This window comes from Euleptes europaea, chromosome 6 (assembly GCF_029931775.1).
Source record: "Euleptes europaea isolate rEulEur1 chromosome 6, rEulEur1.hap1, whole genome shotgun sequence".
In the NCBI taxonomy this organism is placed as follows: Eukaryota; Metazoa; Chordata; class Lepidosauria; order Squamata; family Sphaerodactylidae; genus Euleptes; species Euleptes europaea.
Window position 1 is genome coordinate 40,614,651 of NC_079317.1, and position 15,518 is coordinate 40,630,168.

General features: G+C 37.8%; 1 protein-coding gene across 11 annotated transcripts in view; it reads right to left on the reverse strand.

Moving 5' to 3' along the window:
• NPAS3 (neuronal PAS domain protein 3) overlaps positions 1–15,518 on the reverse strand; it is a 795,184-nt gene that overhangs the window by 674,623 nt on the left and 105,043 nt on the right. The gene's annotated exons all lie outside the window — the stretch shown is intronic.

Here is a 15,518-nt window from a genome sequence, read left to right on the forward strand (position 1 = left end):
CTGGCCTCACAGTGTGGATATTTTGATCCACATTCTATGGCCCAGTTTAGGATTAGGACTTGCAGGGGCAGGTTCCCATAGCCTCTCCCCTTTTCCTGCTTCCTTCACTTGATCCCACCAACCAACCAACATACCTTTATCTGCTCTCCCCAAGTCTTCAGCTTTCTCTCCTTCCTTCTCATTGGCAGCCTTTCCCCAGGAAAACTCCATCTAAGCTGCGAAGTCATGCAGTAGCAGGTAATGTTGTGTGGTGGCCAGTCTCAGGCCTGGCCAAACCATGCAAGTTGCATGTTGGTTGTGCGGTGACCACCACTGGATGAGTTGTGCGGTGACCACCACTGGACCCAGCTAAGTTACACAAGCTGCACAGAAGCTAGTCACCCAGGCAAGTAATGTGGTGGTAACTGCCAGGCCTAGCCAAGTCTTGCAAGTCGTATGATGCACTAGTGGTCATGCAAGCTGTATGGCTAAATGGCGTGCAAGTTGCCTGGCAAGTTGCCTGGTGGTCTCCATTAGGCCTGGTCCCAGCAAATTCTTCCATCAAGGGAAGTGACAAGGGAGGGTCCTTTTCCAGGACTCTTCTGGCCTCCCAGTCCAACCCTTTTTCCTTTTGGCTTTAATTTACGGAAAGGTAGGCTTGGAAGGCTCAGCAATATTGTTGTGGTTGCCTAGTGACCTCCCAAATGACCACAGCAATCTCAGAAAATAGTCACACAAGACCTCAACGAGTATTCATTTCAGCATATATTAAATGTCAGATTTTTCTGCAAATCTGGGACTTCAGGTTTGTAGAGAAATCTCTCCCCTCCCCAGCCACTGTCCCTCCCTGGCTCCATTGCATGGTGTGTGTTTTTTTAAATAAGGTTCAGAATTACATATATGATACCTAACATATACTTTATTCTGAATACTCTTATAACTTTTGCTAATACTATAGCCAATGAGCATTTGGTGGTTATGCTGTTCCTTGCCAGAAGGCACTGGAAAATCAAATAAGTTCTTCACTTGGAAGTTGGTCAGTGCCTGACTTTGGTGCACTCCAAGCATGATATCATCTACAGCCATATCAATAAACTCTATACCCTCACCACCTCCCAGAATACAATACTAGCGCTCTGTTTCATGGCTGCTATTATCACCCAAGCTGTTGGCTGATCTTCAGTATTCAAGTTAGTATGTCTTACATGTATACAGGGAATATATGATGTCAGAGCAGGAAGAATTTAATTTCCTGGGACTCAAATCCTAAAATGATGGGAGAGGACATCTACCTACACAATATTTCTGCAGCTCTAGGCCAGTGCCATGTCAAATGACAATACACTGATGCACCTATAGTATCACCCTGCCCTTAACATTTAACAGATGAAATTTTACTATAAAGCTATTAATTAACATTTAACATTGTACAGTGTACATTTAATTTCATTTTTTAAATTCTTCTTTTAAAATGGCAAAAACCTAAGTTCAGATCAAGAATCCCACAAAAATTTGGCATGTTTGGATCTCCTCATACATCTGAATGGATGGGTACAACGTGCTTAACTCTTTGTAAGAAATGGAGCTACTGAAATGAATGAGATATTTTTTCAATTGTGAGAGAGCTGTGGGTACATTTGAGCTAATGTTCCTTTGGCAAATGTTATGGAATGATTATACACATTTCTTAAAAGTAGTTTAAGTATATGAAAATATGCATTACCCAAGCCATTTCATCAAACCCAAACTAAATGATGATAATCCTACTATGGTTTAAGACCAAAACTTAGCACTCAGCAATTAGGACTAATACTAGAAAGTGGAGGGAGGATAAGGAATGTTTACTTATTAATTAATTAACAATTAATATTAACTTGTCTTATTGTAAACTGCTTTGAGCAGCGAAGAAAAGTGGTGTAGAAATATACCAACTAAGTATTAAGAAAGATACTTATAATAGTAACAGCACAAATCTGAATACTAAAACAGTATAGGGGAACCAGAATAAATAAATACCCAAATACTGGTATTTATGCCCTTACCAAAATATGAATCTGAAAAATACTTTTTTTTTCAAGCGTACTTCCCCAATTCCTTCCATACTCACTGACTTACTCTGCCCAGAATTACACCGTAAATCTTTAGGAATGTTGGGATAAAACACAACTAAGTTGCTTTTTTTCCTTACAACTTTAAATAATGTATAGAATTGGCAGCCCAGTTAAGGGTTAGACCTTACAAGATGCCTACACCTATCTTCTCTGACATTTTAGACGCACTCTATGGAACACTAATGAGATTGTCCTTAGCCTGATCCTCACGCTACTTTTGAACTATTTCACACATCAAGTACAAACCAGCAGGTGTTGTCACTGTACAACCTCCAATGATTTAAGTGAGGCTTACACTAGGTTCACAAATAAACTGTTGGGATGAATAGCATTTGTAGAACCAAAGCAGTCGACTACATCCTTTTGAATTTTCTTGTGACAAATTCATGACTGAATTTGACAACAGTCAGCTACCGTTCTTTTCTGGGGTTTTATTTTATGTTCTTTTTTTTCTTTTTGTGTGTAGGTTTTAACACTCCAGTTTGTTATAAATGTAGATGCTTGGTCTGTACACATGACTGAATCCCCAGGGAGATACAAACAAAATGCCAGTTTCCTGTGGGAGCAAAATGCAATGTAATTCTCAGTGACGATCAGTTAGCAGCACAACATCTTTTCAAGCAAGCGAGGATTCTATCACAACTATCTGTTCAGCATAAACTTAAAAATCACACATACCAGTATTGCCTACTTCAAGTTGGACAGATTGTTGGCTGTGAAACTGAAATGCTCAGTACAGAAAATAAAAAGTACAAATCACAAAGTTGTGATAATTAGGTTTTTCGCTCCAGGTACAACTCATGACTTATACTACCTCAGAGTACATGTGCAGAAGTTTCTATGTCAGTAAAAATGCCTTCTCTTGAATTCTCTCACATACAGTGACATATGAATTTTGGACATACAGAAACAACAGACAAGTAGATACCAAACTACCAGTAACTGTTGCACTCCAGATTGGTATGCAAAATAAATAATTCAATTCCAACAATGGCTTACATCCAGAGAAGTGAGAAGAACTCTGTTCATACTGCAGGTGATTTATTCTTCCTCCTTCCTACTACTGTCCTTAGCACCCTCTTAAAAAGCTGCTACTGACAGCGGAGCATGAGAAGAAGTGGGAGGGAGGTCAGCACAGCAATCAGTGATAGTCTCCTTTCTGATACTGCAATACCAGCCAACATTATAAAAACTGTGTGTGTGTGTGTGTGTGTGTGTGTGTTAAGTGCCATCAAGTCGCTTCCGACTCATGGCGACCCTATGAATGAAAGTCCTCCAAAATGTCCTATCCTTGACAGCCTTGCTCAGTTCTTGCAAATTGAAGGCTGTGGCCAATAAAAACTATGCAAGAGGAAAATGCTCAAAATCACTCTTTAAAATTTACTCCACGCTACTAGCATCTACAGATTAATACTACCAAAAAAACCCACGTCTAACTCAATCTAGCCTCTTCCTTATCATTTACATTTCTTTTCTGTGTGTTCATCTAATAACTCTTCCACTCATCCAGGGGGAGTGGTGCACTTCACACTGTTCTCTTGAGGAGAAATTTCTATGGATTCTAAAAGAGCAGCCTCAATGGTTTTCCTGAAATTCTTAACTGTGCTTATTGGCTTTAATGTGTAGAAAGATCTTTCCCCCCCACACACACACCAAGATTTCCTAAAAAAAAAACTACAATAAAAAATAAAAAAATGAATAAAAAGCCCGACAATGTTAAAAGGTTTTTTAAAAAATAAACTGGATCAAATTTTGTATTATTACAATATGATATTTCCTAATGACAAATAGTGAAACACTTATATACTGAGTACATGGAGTATCATAAGCATATACGAAAATATATGAGTAACCATAGACTGTGTGTGTAAAGTGCCATCAAGTCGCAGCTGACTTATGGCGACATCAACAAGGGGCTTTCAAGCAGAGGGGGTTTGCCATTGCCTTTGCATTCCCCTGCAGAGTCTTCCTTAGTGGTCTCCCTTCCAAGTACAGATGCTGCTTAGTGTCCGAGATCTAGGGTTGTGGTGAGCTCCCCCTCTCTGGCAGTCTTCAAGTAGCAGCTGGGCTGTCAGGGATGCTCTAGGTTGATTCTGCATTGAGCAGGGGGTTGGACTAGATAACCTGCATGGCCCTGTCCAACTCTATGTTTCTATCTGATGAGACGGGGCTATACCATGCTACCTTCCATTAACCACAGTATAAGGACTATTAAAGTAGATAAAACTTCTGTTCAGTTTTGGGTTTTGTGGTATACCTTTGTTTTATGAAAAAAACATACTTGCAATATCTTTGTGACTGAAATCATATACAACTGACAAATATATTACTGAATAGGATAAATAAGATCTCTTGAGAATTAGCGCAACAGAAAATAATAGGCTCCTGAGTTTATCCCCATCCCCTCAGCTGGAGAATAACTTCACAAAAATCTGGACTTTATGATAATTTCCCCCCTCCCCATAAAAAAACCCTAACCTTAATAGCCTTTCCTGTCCTGACTCCCAGCTCTTTCTTCCCTATAAGAACACTGGAGAGGCAGTTTTTATCAGAGCAAGAGTATTTCTAACCTACTGACAGTCCAGTAATCTTTTTAAAGCATTTTCACAGCTGGAAGCCATGTCATAGGCATCTCACCATATCATGGTGACTTCAGATTACTCTAGGGCAGAAGCATGAACACTCCGCAAAATAAAACATATATTTTTCAAAAAAAACCCTCAGAAATCAGATTGATTACAAATAATTTTCTACAAACGTTGTATTTCCACCTATCATTTGTAAAGTTTGCACCAAAAGGAATGCCTCATCAATTGTCAAAGGTTACATCTGATTTGCAACTACATAGGAAATAGAAAGCAACACTCCTATTGATGCTTATGACATGGTCTCCAGCTGTGAACGTGCTTCATTCAACAACATACTGCCTGTAGGGTTTGATCTCTTTCACTCCCTGTTTGGCAAAGCTGCCTCCTTTCATTGCAAAGGAGAGCAGAAAGGAAAAAGGAACACAGTGTGGGATTGTTCCTCTTTATTAGAGAAAGGCAATCTCTCTTTGGAAAAGGAAAGCATGTTAAACAGTACAATTAGAATCTTTCCTCTGGATTTACACATTTGAAAAAGACACATTTGCACTGAATTTAAATTCTTCGGTCCCCCATCAATTCTTGTGTAGCTAAGGAGCTAGTGACTATAATAAGAAAGAAAGTTTTGAAAAGAGAGCCGAAGGTGTTAGCAATTGACATCGCAATTCATCCCAGCAATTCCTAAAATGTGGCAGAAACAGCCCACCTTTTCCTACTTCCTTTCCTCTCTTAATCTCCCTCCAGCAACACAATACTTTATTTATTTTATTTACTTCATTTATATCCTGCCTTTCTTTCCAACGAGAACCCAAAGTAGCTTACATCATTCTCCTCTACTCCACTGTTTCCTCACAACAACCCTGTGAGTTAGATTAGGCTGAGAGAGTGTGACTGGCCCAAGGTCACCCAGCGGGCCTCCATGGCAGAACTGGCAGTTCTTCCATGGCAGAAGTGAGAACAGAGATCTTGAAGGGACAAGCCAGTTGTGATGGACAGCTGAATTCCAAAGAGTTGTCCTGGTCATAGAACCCTGTGATTTACAGGGTGTTCGAACAGAATTCTGAGAGGGGCAATTAGAATTCTGAGAGGGGCAATTAGAAAACTAACTGTTAAGAACAGAGCAGATGTAAGCTGTCTGGTGGAACACATTTTAGGTTTTTGGATCAGGTCAGGATCCATACCCAGTTATATGGGGAAAATACCTTTAAGGTTCATACAGTGATTCCTAAGCATTTAATGGGAAATATCTCTTGTGAATCAAGTGATCCCAGGCCAGTTTGAGAGAGAAACTCGGGAAGTGTGTTAATGTTCCTAACTCCTATAAGTAAAGAACCACTGTGTAAAAAAAGAAGACGCTTAAGTTTAAGAAAGTGTAAAAGAAGCGTAAGAAACAAACCAGTGACTGTCAAGAGAAATCACTCTCAATAGAAAATAAAAATTTAAACACTTGTATACCATCTTAATACATTTAGAATACATCACTTGAACTTAACCATTTCAAACTTCTCAATTATGTTATTCTGTTACAATCTACATTCCTGTTATTGAAAATTTGCGAACCTGACTTTTAAATCCCACAAAAAGAGACAAACTATTTTAGTTGTATTTCAAAAAGCCTCTACAGTGCCAAATATTTCTGACAATCTTATTATTCATAATCTTATTATTCAAAACAACCCCCATCCATCATACCAGTGCTCTCCAAGAATCTTCTTTCAGGGTTCTTAGAGAATGAAGATAGTGGGAACAGCTTCCTGGACGAGCAGTAGGTTTGCTGAGAGCAAGGGAACTTAGTCCCTTGCAGAGTGACGAGGAGAGCGACTGGGATGATCAGGGGCCTAGAGACCAAGCCCTACAAGGAAAGGCTGAGGGACTTGGATATGTTCACTCTGGAGAAGAGGAGCAGGGAGCTGTTCCTATTGGCAGCAGAGTGTAGGACTCGCAATAATAGGTTTGAATTATAGGTGGAAAGGTACCGGCTGGATATTAGGAAAAACATCATTTACAGTAACAGTGCATTCCTAAGGAGAGTTACTCCAGTCTAAGCCCATTCATTTAAATAGACTTAGACTGGAGTAACTCTCCTTAGGAATGCACTGTAAGAGTTGTTCAACAGTGGAATCGGCTACCTAGGGAGGTAGTGAGCTCCCAATCACTGGCAGTCTTTAAGCAGCGCCTGGACAAACACTTGTCAGGGATGTTCTAGGCCGATCCTGCATTGAGCAGGAGGTTGGACTAGATGACCTGTATGGCTCCTTCCAACTCCATGATTCTATTATTCTATGATTCTAATTCATACTGGGCACCCAAAAACACAAACAAGGTGTCACTGGGGGAAGTAACAACATGCTTGTCCAAATTAAGCATCTTGTATGTTCATGCATGTAAGGTGAAGGTAGAAGGAATATTTGTCTGGGAGAAATGGCTGGAATCACACTGGTGCTTCCAGAAAAAATGGTTGGGAACCAAAAAAGTGATGGAAGATATACAGTGATATCCTTCACAGAGCTACACCCTTCTAAGCCCAATTACTTCAATGGATTTAGAGGGGTATAATTCTACTTAGGATTTCACTGATAGTGTTGTATAGCTCAGATTGTCATGCTGACAATCATTCATATTTTCATAATCTTGGGGCTATCCTGCTGTAATACATTCGATATAGGAGTGTTTTCGGTGACTTTTCACCAGCTTTGGCTTTTCCTGGGCAAAAAATGTTCTTGCCACAGTAATGCCTGCCCTGGTAGATTACCATTTTGTGAAGGCCTATGGCTACATACAAATAAATTCTACTACTACTCCTCTGGTAGATTACTACAGATTAGATTACTGCAATGTGCTCTATGCGGGCCTGACCTTGAAGAGTGTTCAGATGCTACAATTGGTACACAATGCTGCAGTTAGAATGCTGACTGGAGTGGGTCATAGGCACCATATCAGTCATAGAATCATAGAGTTGGAAGGGACCACCAGGGTCATTTAGCCCAACCCCCAGCACAATGCAGAACATTCACAACTACCTCTCCCCCACACCCCCAGTGACCCATACTCCATGCCACGAGATGGCCAAGATGCCCTCCCTCTCATCTTCTGGGCATGGAGTATGGGTCACTGGGGGTATAGGGGGGAGGTCAGTCTTGTTCCATACATGGCTTAGGACCAACGTACCTTAAGGACCACTGAAGTCAATGACTTAGATGTTTTGTTAGCAACGCTGTAATTTTACAAAGGATACAAATGCCACACTTAGATATTCTGAGGGCAGAGTGTAAGAATAGAAGATCATTTAGACAGGTTTGTGGATGATCCTTGCTGAATAGCTTCACCTGCATTCCAGTGCCTGTGATAATTTGTTTGTCCCCAACTTCTATAAATAAATGCAATACACCATTAACTGTACAGTTTCTAATGTTTAACATCACAAATTAGATATTTTCTACCATAATTCTTTTTATAAAGAAAAGCAGCCTTTAACTCCAACTGTTTGATAGTCACGGTAGCACTAATGAGGGCAGAAAGGTGGGCTACAAATGTTATAAATTTAAAGAGATTACGTATAGATGACAACACTAATTTAATTAATTTTTAAAATATGATACTTTCTAAAAAGATTCTATTGTTTTCCATCCTACTATAAAGGTGGACTTCCCCAGTCTTTTAATACATGCTTAAGATTGAAATTGAGATATTACATAGCAAGCTAGAAGTTGTAAACAGAGATGAGGATCAGTGCAAACCCCCTGGAGTCTTGCGTACAAAGAATTAATAAGCACACATGCTTCTGGAATAGGGGGAAGGGGTAGCACACCTACATCTGAGTCAGAAGGGCTCTCAGAAAACAAATGACCTCTTCTCAAGTCAAAGGGGAAAGGATACATTTGAAAAAGAAAGAAAGGAGTAACAATGGGGTTTGTATAGTAGTTGGTAAGAGACGTTTTGAGCACTGAGTAAAACAAAGTATAAGCTGGACTGTGCAAATGCACTACTGGAAATATTAACATTTAGAGACAAGGCAATCCAAATTGGCCCCAGGAGTCATCTGGAACTCATAGCTGTATCCACAGATAAAACATACAAGACCTTGCTTTTCATGTTACAGATAAAACGGCGAAAGCAAAAGTCACTTCTTCTTTCTCCATATGTGGTAAATGCATAAAGTATGTTAGCTCATCTATTCACTAATATAAAAATTAACAATGAATTTTTCAGTACATTTAACCCTACTGAAATAAGCAGTATTTGAAACGCATACAAATTGCAAGCATAATAGTAGTTTTGTCCTGTCCTTTTGAAAATGTAAATTGACGCTGGCACTCAGAAGTGGAATTTTTCTACATTTAAGAAAAGAATAATGCAACTTGCTGCAATATGGCAGTGCCGATGGCAAGAATAGTAGTAATCACACTTTCTTCTACTGGAAATATTTCACCTAGCTTTTTAACTAGGTGGGAAAATTACCTACATGGAGACTTAATCTCAAAGCAACTAAATAGATTAATTACAATGGGTATGACTATATAATAGAGTTTAACTGCTGGCCAATGGACCACCAGCTATTTGAATATGGTCAAATACTGTAAAATATTTTATAGTCAAGAATACCACTGTGATTTTTAATCATAATATCAAATTCTGAATTACACCATAGAGTGTGAATGAAAAATATCCAGAAAATGAGGCCAGGGTCAGAAAAGGAGGACTGGTCTACAAACCTCGGGAAAGCCCTGGGTTTGCAGAAAGACCTAATATTTTTTTCTTTTAGTCATAGAAGCAATGCCTGGACTTCTTTAAGGAATCTGTGCCACTGAGATTTCATGAGACTATGGTGTGAAATTTCAGTGGTCATGGGGAGGTGGGGGAGGTTGGAAAACTCACAGCCAGCATTGCTAAGGATCCCCAAGCCTCAGTTAGTGTCAGCACAGGGGAGGAGAGAGAGAGACAAATAACAAATGATAGAAGACAGGAAAATGGGGAAATGAAGTTGGAGGACAGAGGATCAAAAAATTGAATGCTGAAGATGGAGGAGGGGAACAGAAAAAGGTGGGTGAATGATAGAAGCTGCCTGGGAGAAACAGAAAAGGGTAAGTAGGTATGTTGGTGGGAGAGAATATGGTGAGACAAACAGGAAAACTTGGAGGAAGAGAGGGAGTAGGGACATGGGATTTCCCCAGAGAGTCCTCACAAGTTGGCCACTTCTAAGTACTATGTCTTTGCTTTATTTCTGTTTCAATTTCTTTTCATTTGTAATTATACTCTTTCCCTGGAATTGCTGGTTATATGGGGGAAAGAAGTACACATAAATTCATGAAGCCGCCTTACTCTTGAGTCCGACCACTGATTCACTAATGTTAGTACTATTTGCTTGGACTGGCTGTGGCTCTCCAGGGTCTCAGGTAGCGGTCTTTCACACCACCTGCTCTCTGATCCCTTCAACTGAAGATACCAGGGCTTGAATATGGAACATTCTCAATGTAAAGCAGGTGCTCTACCACTGAGCCATGATCCTTTGTCTATTCAATGAATTGTTCCCAATTATAGAAATAGTATCTTGCATAGTTAAAAGTAATTAGACACATGTTGAAATATAAACTGTTACTATGAAACAGTGAAATTCATTATTTTCTAATTGGCATTTGTATCAAATCTATTAAGAAATCAGAAATCTTTTCTGTTGATAATGTTTTTAAAGTTCTTTGCCAGCATTAGAGTAATTAATTGACCAAACCTTTTGGTTGCATGGTGCCTGAGAAGCAAAACAATATTGTGAAATATATTTGAGAGGTCCTGGAAGCCAAATACAGGGTGGTCAATGAGATGCTGGCTTTCAGTGCAGAAATCAAAAAAAGTTTCACAACAGTTCCTAGGCTTTCAAACTAGTAATTATGCTGATCCCTGACTTGCTAGGGATAATCTAAAAAGGAATTAATTTCAGTTCTATGCAAATTAATTTCAGTTCTATTTCCCTTGGCCAGGGAGGGTGGGTTAGAAATTCAAAAATTGAAAAATAAATAAATAAGTATAGTTTTAACCCAAACAGTTTAATGCAAAACGTAATTAGATATATAGAAAGTTAGCCGCATTAAAAAGTTACACAATGACTAACTATACTGAAAATAATAGTCAATATAGTCAATCAATTAGCATGTAAGTCGGTTTGTACATTTATATAATATTTTAAAAAGTCACTTAAGCATATATTATTCATTGTTAATGTTTTTTTTAAATATAAATGTAATTTAATTGCTTTATGTCTGTTATGAAGAGATCTTTTGTGCAGGTGTTTGAACATCTCAATGTATCAAAAAGGAATGGAATCCAACTGCTAGTTATTTAAAGGACACATACAATGGTCACAATCTAGCTAAACTGAGTCTAAGGCTGCAGTCATATGTGTAAGGCTCATGAATAATGAAAGAGTAAACACAAGATTGTGCTGCACATACCACTGAAACTAATGAAACAAGTAAGTGATGCGACTAGTCCCATTGCTTTCAGTGGGACTTAATTTTAGCTGTATAGCAATAAATATTTCTGTTAGTGCTTAACAAAATAAGCAAAGTATATTGCTCTTGTTATGTACCTTCTCTTATTTACCCCAAGCCAAATGTTGTAAATCAAATGTTTGAAATTCCATTTTGGTAATATCCAGAATTAATCAAACACTCATTTCTAGATGTTTCTCCATTCTCCAGGTAATCATACCCATGATAGCACACTTCTAAACTGGATAGTTATTAACATTTCTATATTGGACTTCAAGAATCATGAAGTCGTTGCACAAAATAAGTTACATGGGTTTTCAAATCATGCAAGGACAACATATAGTTGGTGGAAGAGGCCATGCACCACCAATGACCTAACTTCAAATGGCAGTTCATTGGCTTATATCCAGGAATGCACAAGAAGAAACATAAAATGGACTTAGTCTAGTTCTGCTCATGTAAGATCTTGTGCAACACCTAGCACTCTCCTCCCTATTTATTACTGTGCCCAGAAATTAGCTGCACGAGATCTTGGGTAAGAGGAAATGCAAGTGGAGATACAATAAGTTAGAGCTAGCAGTAACCGCAGTCTTTTTCTTGCATTTTCACTTGCGCAAGAGCTCTAGTGCAAGTGGAAATTTTGTGCTGAATACAACCCATTGCCTGAACAATTTGATCAGCTTCAGTCTGCTGTTACTACCTCCTTATCTTTTTCTTAACAGATCTACTGTTGCCTTAAGGCTTCTTATGCTCTACAACTGGATCTAAAGAACTGTGGATGGAAAAAAAAACATAGCTGCTAGTGCAAACACTAATATAAGAACTTATGCCAGAGGTCACATAGTACTATAAATGAGTATGGTTCACAGCAGTTCTCATGCTTCCACTTGTGCAAGAGATTACACATGTAAAACATCTAATTTTAAAATTTTTCTTGAATAATTCTCTAGCATAAGTTTTAAAAGAACTTCCGTGAACAGAAGATACTTTCGAGATGCAGAGAAAATCTTTGTAAGGAACTCTCTATTTAATTGTAAGGGAATAAAATTTTCAAACAATCCTAGATCCATTTTTATGTAATATCTAAAAATTACTAACCATACAGTGCCAGCTGACAAGAGGGAAAGTAATATTTTTAAATATAAAAATATATTGGGCTATCAAAAATGTAATTTGTGCAAGTGGAAAGAATTCTGAATTTCACTGGTTTTATCTGCAGTCTCCCTCCATCATACACTGTACTGATGGTTTCCTGACCCATAGGAGCACCTTCTCAGGGAGCACAACACAATCCCTTAAGTACAATCAGAATTCTGTCCAGAGATCATTGAATGCAAGCCAAAGGACAGCTGACTTAATGGCATATATCTTACCTTAGGCTGAAGGAAGTTCCACCAGCCTAAAGAACCTTCTTCCCATCTAAGTTGCTATTCTGCTGCAAGAAGAACAATTTAAATTGCAAGAAGTTTCCTTAGGGTGAAGGAAGACTTCAAACTTTGTGCAATGGAGTGGTAGGATACGTTTTGTTTTCTAAGTGAATAACTAGTAGTAAAATTCAGGCTTGTCCTTATTCAACTCTCTCTTTAATATATTATTACAAGCTTTTGTAATAATATAAAAACTGAGCCACTATGGGCTCTCCCATCAGCCCCTTCTATCAATGACGTATGAATCAGCCAAAGAACTTATTAGGACCAGAGTCTTTGAGGTAAAGAGGCAGCATAATTTGAACAAGATTTAGAATCCCCTTTTTAGAAAGGACCTGCTTATTAGGAATATCACTATGCCTTATCTGTCAGACATTACAAACCATGAATATTGTAGGGCTTTTATGCTCCTTTGACATAATGCTCTTCCCTCTAAAATTCTCGATGGGATATATAAGTGGCCAATGGATGCACGGCCAATGGAGGCAGTAGAAACTATTGAACACGTTCTTTTTGAGTGCAAATAATACGATAATTTACGCACAGGCCCTCTGATTCCACTGCTAGTGGATTGCTCCAGACCTCTCAGAAAACATTGCATAGAGCTCCTTGTGTCAGATAAAATACCAAACTTATCTGTTAGTATGGCCAGATTTACCTGGCTGGCAACCAAAATAAGACAAAACATACTTAAGACTTTGGAATAAGCAATCTGTGATCAGAATCTGTATTGTTTATATACGTTCCTAATTTCCATTACATTTATTTTTAATATTATTATTCCATATCTATTTATGTATGTATTCAATTTTTAACTTCGTAGGATACTTGATGGTCTATGACTGCGAATAAAGTATGATATTAAATTTGCAAATTACAAGCTTTTGTTTTTGTTTTGGGATTTTAAAATTTATTTATTTATTCACTCATTCATTTATTTTATTTGCTATTTGCCAGTACCTGCTGTAAACCTACAAATTGACGGCAAGCTATGGACAAAGATTGAAATTTAAAATTATTCTAAATTCTAGGTGTTAAGGAAATCCGTCAAAAGAACCTTTGAAGAACATTGTTGTCTGGGGCAAATATCTCTGCCATTTTAAGGTCCTCAAGGGCAGTTTGTTCTGCAACTATGCTGTAGGAGAAAAAAAACCAGGCTTCTAAGATGAATGCCAGATATCTGCTGGTCTGTCAGGCAGTTTGTTGAGCGATAACCTTTAGTACATTTTTAGAAGATAAAACAACTCCCACCAAACAAAGATGTAGTTTCAGATGTCACTGTATCTAAGACTTTGCAGCTGTTTTACTAACGTATTCACTGAAGTATAGTCAAAAAGTGACACTCCACCTGGGCTTATAAAACAGCAGGTGAAAGCCTAAGAGATAAGTCCAGGACATACGTTTAAATGGATAAGACTGGCTATCATTAAGTTGATATCAAGACCATTCATTCATTTTTCAGGCATAGATTACGGTCACAAACACCACTTTAAGGTGATCCAAACATAAAAGCCAGTATTCTGGACCATCTGGATGATTTGGTGATTTTTTTTTCATATTCACAATGTTTAATTCTTAATTTGCTATATTAACCAACATAGATTGAGCAAGCCAATAGTCAAGCAGTGTTCTGAACCCAAACAAGAAAGAGAATTGAAGAATAAGATCAAAACATCTTCATTGTCTACAAATATAGGCAATGTTGACCAGGTTAATAACAGCCTATTTAGTATTCAACTATGGTTAGGGCTTTTCATTTGGATCCTAAGTTTTTCTAAATGAAGGATTGTCCATGAACAGAAGATTTCATTTAGAACAAAAAAACTAGCTCCTAAGGACTTATTCCGAGAGGGGAAAACTCTTGGAATATTCTTCACTTAGCAGAAGGGAATTTTAGGGTACAGCCTATGTTAGTATAATAGTTCTGACACTTGCTTGTTATTAATGATATTATTTGAAGGATGTTTGCAGAAATTCAGCTAGAACTAATAGCTAATAAACTTGTTTTTTAAGTTTATCTTTTTATTAATTTCATTATATTTCTCTCAGTCATATTTGCTATAATTCTTTAATATACATAATACATTACTGGTAATAATAATAAAAACCATTTTACATACTATTGTTTTGCTGTTTATTGGACAATCTAGAAATCGTAAATAATGTAAATTTTTGATTCTCGTGATTTATGACTTGGATCACTTGGGAATGACTTGTATTCCCTGGGAAATGGACGCATACTGTGAGTCTAAAGAAGGAAAACAATTAATAGTCCATGATCTTCCATCAACCAATTTGCAAGGAGGAAGAAGCAACAAAAACTACATGTCACAAAACTAAAAGGTATTCAGTTTTGTAAATCTTGTGATAGTTTGTCTGTCAGTAAGAGCACAGTAATGATGACCTAGCAGTATTAATATAACACCACTTTTGTCTTGTTATACTAGTTTAATCATCAGTATATCCCATTCTAGGCATTTATTTGGTGGTACAGCAAGTCTATTTGCATTTGAAAGGGTATTTTAAAAAAGCAAGCACAAAAATACTGAAGACAGTTTGGCAATCAAAAAAGGATTATCAGAATTGTTTGTACTAGTAATATATACATTATCTATTGTTTATTTACCAGAAGCATATTCCCTGCTTAACTTTTACTTTGACAGGAGTTAGCCAGATCAGGGGGCTACCCATAATGGGCTTCTGTATTGGGACCTGGATATTGCATATAGTTTTGAGTGCATTTCCCCATCACTTAATGTGGTCTTGTTTCCACATGTCTCAGCCTGCATTTATTGTTAACCACATGAAGAAAAGGGCTTATGAGTACAAATCTGCAATAGCTAGATCAGGGCTACTATTTATTTATGGGGGGGGGGGGGCAGAATGTTAACAGAATAGAACAATTTAAAAAATACCTTTCAGCCTCTAAAGAAA